We start from the raw sequence: 7251 nt of genomic DNA, 5'->3' as shown, positions 1-7251 counted from the left end.
TATGATTAGTATCTCTCAACTCATATGAAATTATGAATTATGTAGATGAGAATGCACAATTCGAACAACAAGAGAAATATGATTTACTTGTTATCGAAGCATGTTTATTGGAAAACGATAAAATCTGGATAATTGATTCAGGTGCCGCTAATCATGTATGTACTTTCTCACAGGAAATAAGTTCTTGAAGACAGTTGACAGAAGGTGAAACAATTTTTAAGGTAGGGGCCGGGGAGATTGTTTCAACCAAAGAAGTGGGAGATATGAAGTTATTTATAGAAGATTAGTACATTTATTTAAAAAAATGTATATTATATTCCTTCTATGAAAAGAAATCTAATTTCTATCTCCTGTTTGCTAGAATAAAATTATAAAGTTTATTTCGAAAATGGTTAAGTGTTCATCAAAATGGGAAATAAACAAATTTACTCTGCAAAGTTAGGAAATAACTTGTATAAGTTAAAACCAACTGAAGTCAAAGCTGTTTTGAACATAGAGATGTTTAAAACTGCTGGGACTCATAAGAAAGAGAAGATTTCTCCAAATGCCTATCTAGGTCACATAAATCTCAACAGGATTGAGAGATAAGAACGGTCTTTTAAACAAGTTGGAAGACAGTTCATTACCACCATGTGAGTCCTGTCTTGAGGGTAAAATGACAAAAAGATCTTTTTCTAGAAAAGGTCTTAGAGCCAAAGAAACCCTAGAGCTGATTCATTCATACCTTTGTGGGCCTCTAAATGTTAGAACAAGAGGAGGGTATGAATATTTCATCAGTTTTATAGATGATTATTCTAGGTATGGGCATATTTACCTAATGCACCAAAAGTCTGAAACTTTTGAAAAGTTCAAAGAGTATAAGGCTAAGGTTCATAACCAATTAGGTAAAAAGATTAAAACATTTCGATTGGATCGAGGTGGTGAGTATGTAGACACAGAATTCCATAACTATTTGATAAAACATGGAATTCAGTCTCAACTCACAGCCCCTGGCACACCCCAGCAAAATGGTGTGGCAGAGAGGAGAAATAAAACCTTGTTGGACATGGTTCGTTCTATGCTGAGTTACGCTCAGTTACCAAATTCTTTTTGGGGACATGCAATTGGGACTCTACTGTATATTTTGAACACGGTTCCCTAAAAAATTGTTTCTAAAACACCTTACGAGCTCTGGAGAGGACGTAAAGGAAATTTATATCACTTCAAAATTTGGGGTTGTCTAGCACATGTGTTGGTGCAAAATCCTAAAAAGTTGGAACACCGTTAAAAAGTATGCCTATTTGTAGGCTACCCAAAAGAAACTAAATGTGGTATCTTTTATGATCCTCAGGAAGATAAGATATTTATATCGACAAATGTAACCTTCTTAGAGGAAGATTACATAAAGAACCATCAACTTCGCAATAAGCTAATAATAGAAGAAATGTCCAGAGAAACGACAAACGTATCAATAAGAGTTGTTGATCGAGCAAGTCCTTCAACAAGATTTGTTGATAGAGCAGGTCCATCAACAAGAGTTGTTGATGAAACTGATACTCCACATCCTTCTCAAGAGTTTGGAATGCCTCGTCGTAGTGGGAGGGTTGTACAATAGCCCGACCGGTACATGGGTTTAACTGAAACTCAAGTCATCATATCACATGATGATTTAAAGGATCCATTATCTTTTAATCAAGCAATAAACGATGTGGACAAAGGCCAATGGATTAAAGCCATGGACCTTGAAATGGAATCTATGTATTTCAATTATGTCTGGGATCTTATAGATCAACCTGAAGGGGTAAAACCCATCGGTTGTAAATGGATCTACAAGAGAAAACGAGACCAAGCTGGTAAGGTACAAACCTATAAAGCTAGACTTGTGGAAAAAGGGTTTACCCAAAGAGAGGGGTTAGATTTTGAAGAAACCTTCTTTCTAGTTGCAATGATAAAGTCTATTAGAATACTCTTGTTTATAGCCACATTTTATGATTATGAAATATGGTAAATGGATGTCAAGACAGCTTTTCTAAATGGTTATCTTGAAGAGAGTATCTATATGACTCAACCAGAAGGGTTTATACAACAGGGTCAAGAGCAAAAAGTTTGCAAGCTTAATCGATCCATTTATAGATTAAAACAAGCTTCTAGATCCCGGAATATGAGATTTGACGTGTGATCAAATCTTATGGCTTTGAACAAAATATTGACGAACCCTGTGTCTACAAGAAAATCGTCAACAAAACTGTCGTTTTTCTGGTGTTGTATGTTGATGATATTCTACTCGTTGGGAATGAGGTAGAATATCTTGTTGACATTAAGAGATGGTTGGCTTCACAATTTCAAATGAAAGATTTGGGAGAAGCACAATATGTTCTTGGAATCCAAATAAATCGGAATCGTAAGAACAGAACATTGACATTATCTCAAGCATCTTATATAGACAATGTGTTGTCTAGGTATAAAATGCAAAATTCCAAGAAAGGGTTTTTACCTTTCAGGCATGGAATTCACCTATCTAAAGGACAGAGTCCTAAGACATCTCAAGAAGTTGAGGAGATTAATCGAATTCCATATGCATCTGCATCTGCAGTTGGGAGTTTAATGTATGCAATGTTGTGTACTTGCCTCGATATATGCTATGTCGTAGGAATTGTCAGCAGATTTCAGTCCAATTCTGGTCATGACCATTGGACTGCTGTTAAAAACATTCTCAAGTATCTTCAGAGAACGAAAGATTATATGCTCGTGTATGGTCCTAAGGATCTGATCCTTACTGGATACACTGATTTTGACTTTCAGACCGATATTGATTCAAGAAAATCAACTTCGGGGTCAGTATTCACTCTTAACGGAGGAGCATCAAGTAGAGTTGTATTGCAGACTCCACAATGGAAGCTGAGTATATAGCTGCAAGCGAAGCAGCAAAAGAAGCAGTATGGCTCAGAAAGTTCTTGATAGATCTGGAAGTAGTTCCTAATATGCACCTACCTGTCACTATTTATTGTGACAACAGTGGAGCAGTTGCAAATTCAAAGGAACCACGAAGCCATAAAAAGGGAAAGCATATTGAACGGAAGTACCATCTCATCAGGGAGATTGTACACAGAGGAGACATCATTGTCACTCAGATTGCTTCCCAAGACAACTTAGCTGATCCATTTACAAAGGCCCTCTCGGTTAAAGTGTTCGAGGGTCACCTGGTAGGACTGGGTCTATGAGTTTTGTATCATTAGGGCAAGTAGGAGAATTTATGGGTATTGTAATACCCTAGTTTATTGTATTTGTACTTTTTATTCTCTCCATGTAAACTCAACATTGTATATATTGATCCACTGGAGTTTTAGTCCAAGTGGGAGTATTGTTGGGTTTTATGTCCTAAAACTCGCAGTTTGTTAAATAATAAACATTTTCTATTATCAATATGCTTGTTATTGATTTCATAAATTATATAAAAGTCTAAATCCAATAAACTAAGACCCATGACTATTGTACGAGTACTTGAACTTTATGTAGAGACATAAGAGTAGATCAGGTTCGAGTAAATAGTCAAAAAGATCTATGGTACATGAATGGGGTTGGGTACCTTATTCTGGTAACACCATTGGATGCGGCCTACTCTGTAGTTGTTACAAAGAGTTGTAAAGTGCTACATACGACGTGATCCTAATTCGTACATGTTATGACATGAGGAGTGGGGGCGTCCTATGCAATGCTTGATCTCGCTCATGAGAATCTCACTCATGAGCGAAATCAAGCATTTCTTTCCTAGCGATGCTCACCTTACCAGCGAGATTCAGCCCACATTTCTAGTGAGATTCCCTTCTAGAGCGAGATCCTCATCACTATACGTCGAAACTTCAACCTTCGACAACCCTTTATACATATTGTTTCCAAGTTTTTCTTTGTTTGTCGAGTTCTCAACGTTCGATTAATGTTCGACCTATGTATGTTGAAACTTCAACCTTCGACAACCCTAATATACATATTGTTTTCAAGTTTTTCTTTGTTTGTCGAGTTCTCAACATTCGACCTCTACATTAATCGAATCCTCAACCCTCGACTTCTAGCCTCGATCTCCCAAAACAACAATATTTCTCTAATAAGTTTCAAAACAACCTTATTTCCCTAATAAGTTTTGAAAACAACCATAATAATATAAAATGTCCTAGTTTTGAGGGGATAAAAAAGGAGAGTTTTAAGTGGGTAAAAAAGGGGGTTTTAATAACCCATAGGTTTTCTTTATGAGCTTAACAAACATGGGTAATAAATACCCACCCAACTCAATAACTCATACCCATTTATCAAACGCCTCCTAAGTTCACTTCAACCTATTTCCTTATTGTTAATTGTAGAGAGAATGTCCTTATGTCTATCAAAAATCAAGCAAATACCATCTCGTTGGGTAATATATCCATGTAATGCCCACAGAAACCATGACTAGCTAGATGAGTTCTCTCCTTCAACAATAGCAAAAGCAAGGGGAAATATATGCCTATTTGCATCAATAGATAAGACGGTCAATAATTTTCTCTAATACTTTCCATACAGACAAGTTCCATCAATCTGAACTAATAAGTCCACAATATTTGAACGCTTCTCTTGCAAGACCGAAGTGTTAGAGTTAGAAAACCACAACGGAAGAAAAACGGATCATTAAGCATTCTAATTCATTCATTTTTTTCTTTAAATTAAGCATGCTCATAAACTAATAAGAGGGTTTCATGACATACCTTTGAAGAACCACTTGAAACTGGAATTCCAGCTTCAAATCTCCTCCAAATCTGCTTGTGAACCACCTCAAGGCCTTCCCTACTATCTCCTTGAAACCTTAGATTGAGTTGTGAGACTCAAAATAAGCTTAGATTAAGGGAATTTGGAGATGAGGTTACTGCATCACTATGGTTGAAGACCTTCTTCAACCTCAAGGTTTTTCAGCAAAAACTATCAAATGCATGCTTAATTCTCAGCCCAATCTTCTTTATTTATTGCATGACTATCATGCAAATTCTATTGTTGCATGTATTGCAGCTCATGCTTGAAAGATTGACTCAAGTTTATGGTGGAATGTGTGTGAGCTATTTGAAATGGAAAATGGAAAAACTCATTTTTGAGATTTTCCATTTTCCATCTTTTTCAATTTTGATTTTCTAATTGATTTCTAATCAATTTTTATTTTCAAAAATGAAATCTTTATTAATTTTAAAAAATCATTCAATAATTTTCTAATAAAAAATAATAAATAAGTAATTAAACAATGAAATTAATTCTAATTAATTCAATATCAAATATTAAACTAATTTAACACTAATTCCACCATCATGAATCGAATTCATGAATTTAATATTGAAATCATATTATGTCCAGAGTTGCACTCCCCTCACTGTAGATATATTATGTCCACTCGATATAACCATGATTAGTAAGTTAACCCTTCACAGGTTGTTCCAACTGTTGGGTCAAATGTCTGTTTTACCCCTGAGATTACCTCTTGTTCTTTAAGTCCCGCTGATCCTCTAATGAACAATTGGTTTGTGATCTGATCAAACCGAGTCCCTCTCCAACCAATGAGAGAGTGGGGCCTCTTGTTCAAGACTTGGAGTTAGCACTTAAGGGAACAACCTCTCTACTATCCTTAAAAATGGGTAGGAGTGACTTCCATCTTGCACCTTATGCCCCCAGCTAGCTACCCAGACTTACCCCTGAATGGAGGTTTATTGAGCCGGCGCTGTTGAGCCAACCCTCACCTATGCAAATTTAAGGATAATCTAGAATAAACAGGAGTTCATAGTTAGCTCAAGATTAAGGTCAAGTTACTTAGGTCATCGCTTTGAAATAGTCAATTTTAAACAATAAACAACATTATAAAGTAAGAGTGACTTATTTCGTAGTCCAATCTTGTGCAAACTCATTGCACAGGACGCCCCCACTCCTTATGTCATAATATGTACGAATTAGGATCACTTCGTCAATAGCATTTTATAATTCCTTGTAACAACTACAGAGTGGGTCACATCCAATAGTGTTACCAGAATAAGGCACCAAACCTTATTCATATACTATAGATCTTTTTTACTATTTACTCGAACCTGATCCACTTAAGTCTCCACATAAAATTCAAGTATTCATGTAATAGTCATGGATCTTTTAGTTTATTGGATTTATTTCTAAAGCGAAATAAGCAATTCATATATTAAATAACAACTTATTGAATTTTCAGAATAAGTTTAATTTTTTACAAACCTACGAGTTTTAGGACATAACACCCAACATGAAGGACCATAAAATTTGACAAAAAATAGTCATACCTGGAACATTAGACAGAAGAAAATACCAATCCGATCGTGTTCTAGGATTATAATGCATAACATCACTCAACCAATATGGAAGCTTTGAATATGATTTCTCCCAGTCACCTAAATACAACAATCAATGTTTTTCTCTTAGTTTGCCACACCCGTCTATAATTAATATTATACCCATATTGTTTTTTAATTGCTTCTTGGAGTAAGGCCATAGGAACCCAGGATTAGCTCTAACCATATTTTAGATTTCAATACTCATAAAATTTGAATCAAGCTGTGAATCATCCTGTATCAATTATGAGTACAAATATGAGTGCTCTCCTTCAAGTCTAGTAATTTCAAACATCTCATGTGTTTTACGCCGACATGTCCGTAACCTCCAATCACAACCATCATGCCACTGTTTGCATCTCACATACCAAATATCTTGGTTCGATTCTGCTACGACAATCTCATAGTGTTCTATCATGCAGTATTTTTTAACAGCCAGTTATAGATCTACTTTAGTGTCAAATAACGTTTCTTTTTGTATTAAACTAGAATTTCTACACATCTACTCCTTTCCTCCAATGTTGACCCTTGTTCACAGGTTGAATTAGTAATGTCTCAATCTATTTGGGTGAACATCTCTTATGGTATCAACTCAAGACATGTTCTCCACTTCTTTCATTTCCAAATAATTCATCAAGTTCTACGTCAATATCACTATCCCCATCATTTCCAAGTTCAAGAATTACTAAATCTTCAAGACGCATCGACATATTTATTATGTTTCTTTTCAACTGTTATAGTTGACAAAAAAAATATGTTAATACTAACAATCCAATCCAACACAAGTTCAAAAGATAATTTAAGCTCAATTTTATGAACAGTCCAAAAAGTTTGTTTTTTTAAACAGTCCAAACAGACCAAATAGATCAAAACTCCAAACAGTCCGAATTTTATTTTATGACCAATCCAAACAGTC

This window comes from Benincasa hispida, chromosome 12 (assembly GCF_009727055.1).
Source record: "Benincasa hispida cultivar B227 chromosome 12, ASM972705v1, whole genome shotgun sequence".
NCBI classification, from domain to species: Eukaryota; Viridiplantae; Streptophyta; class Magnoliopsida; order Cucurbitales; family Cucurbitaceae; genus Benincasa; species Benincasa hispida.
The sequence above is the reverse complement of the archived record's forward strand: the minus strand, read 5'-3'. Positions refer to the sequence as shown.